Here is a 2,365-nt window from a genome sequence, read left to right as displayed (position 1 = left end):
GGTTACAATACATGTCAAAAACCTTCACTGTATACAGGTAGGCCTAGGCCTATAGTGAATGTTTGTGTAACATTCATACCGAAAGCAGGGTCCTGCTCAAGGACTAGCTGGTAGGTAGTGGTAGATAGTGAGGGACCGAATTTGGTACAAATGTCAGATTTTGATCCCCTAAAAGATGTACATTTTCACTATGGTGCAGTGATGTAAATATTTAACTGAATTTGCCATTTCCCCATGAAAAGTAATTCAAACCAATTATCAATTGGCCAATATTGACCCCTGAACTTTGAAATGACACCCCCAAACCCCCACCTCCATCAATTTAACTTCCATAATCCTAACTATTTTAACCTGAAGTTGGTTATTCTACAAATAATAAATTATGACCTGATGCCAGCTAATTTAATCACGTTTATCACAAGTTGTATGACGGAGGGAGGGGGGGGGGGGACATGTAGATAAACTAAAAAAGATCATATCGTTTATCATATATCAGTGTACAAGTGAATATGTTCCACTTGTTGAAATGTGATATTTTGTGGATCCAAGGGCCCAAGTCCTACAAATTACCGTAGTAAAGGTTTAGGTATACACGTCAAACCAAACAAACAGCACCAATATGTATTTGAATATATCAGAACTATCACTGCAGGAGAATCATGTGAACAGCCAATGCTCGCCATTGACAACATGACAACACTAGAAGATAAGAATCGAAAAGCAAAGTTAAATATTGGTCTGTGACGGATATAGAATATTCCGGTCGGGGTCTGCTACTGTCTGACATAGGGGTTGATGTGTATTCTTAACTTAGGAGGGGAGGGGAGGGGAAGGGGAGGGGAGGGGAGGGGGAGGGGTGGGGAGGGGTGGGGAGGGGGATGGGGATGGGGAGGAAGGAGTGGAGGGGGGGTTCGTATCCGAAAATATAGTCGCTGATATAAGAGAGGTGTCTTAATTAGGATTTTTTTTTAAATTAATCTGGTGAGCACTCTGTGCAGGGGCGTAGCGAGTGGGGGGGGTGTGGGGGGGTGTCACACCCCCCCCCCCCAATAATTTGGTCGCTGTCGGCAAATTTTGGGTCTGTCGGCAAAAGGAGAAAAGGTGAAGAGAGCGGAAGGGGAAGAAAGAAGGAAAGCTGAATAGAAAAAGGAGAACGGGAGCTTCTTCCGTGCCAAATTTGACTTAAAATATGCACCAGATTGCATCTAAGGACGTTCAAACTATATTTTCCAAAGGGGAGGGGAGACCCCCTACCCTTAGACCCCTCCCCCATTTCAGTCACCACTTCCAGATCCGTCGGCAAATCAAATTGGACTTAAAATATGCACCAGATTGCATCTAAGGACGTTTCAAAACTAAAAAATTGCCAAAGGGGAGGGGGACACCCCCTCCCCTTAGACCCCTCCCCCATTTCAATCACCACTTTCAGATCCGTCGGCAAATCAAATTCTCTACACCCCCCAACAAAAAAACCTTCGCTACGCCCCTGTCCGTTATATAAGTTCATTATGATGGTTTGGGATTCCTTCCCTTTAAGCTTAATACTAAGGTATGTTTAAGTTAACACTAGGAACAGCTTGGTATAGGACTCTAGGTCTTGGTGTTCCAAATGTCAGATATTTCGAATGTAAGGCGACAACTGACGAAATGCGCCCTCACTTGGTTGTGGCTATGGATCTCAAACGTCATTGCTGTAATATGATCACACAAATATTAAGTGTTGTTCGAAATCTGAAAAATCAAAGATATATGTGAACAATATAATCAAACTTAAATCAATAAAAAAAATCACTTACCTGTTAATCATTCGCGCCAACTCTAGATCAAACATTCTGAAACAAACAATGCGTATACTCCGCAACCCATCTTAACGTATCTTGCCAGGCGATCAAAATATACTAGCACACTAAATGAATACACCATACTTACGTCCTAACGACCATTCTAACCCCCTCAGTATCATGAAGCCTTAACTACGACAATGCTAATTGTACTAATTTTTTTTTTTTTTTAGTTTTTGCTAGTGCAAGGGCCTCTCCTTGAAAGAAATATGAATGAAAGAAAAACTTGTGAGTATGGATCTCTCTAGCCCTACCCCAGCCGAATGATAATTTACTAGCGTAAATAAATGTATAAGTTCTACAGAATGATCAACTTGAACGAAGGCCTTGTAGCCTAGGTACAATTTTAGTACACAAGGTAAATTTCCGCGACGTGACAATTGCTCACAGATTGCTCACAAAATTAAATAAAATGACGAGCGCCATCTAATTTACACAAAGAAAATTTACAGTTACATTTACAGTTGTTTGCAGTATGTATCCAGCTAGCTCTATGGAAATAACACTAATATGTATAATACATA

Source organism: Apostichopus japonicus, chromosome 16 (genome assembly GCF_037975245.1).
Source record: "Apostichopus japonicus isolate 1M-3 chromosome 16, ASM3797524v1, whole genome shotgun sequence".
Lineage (NCBI taxonomy): Eukaryota > Metazoa > Echinodermata > Holothuroidea > Aspidochirotida > Stichopodidae > Apostichopus > Apostichopus japonicus.
Note: the sequence above shows the minus strand (reverse complement) of the source record.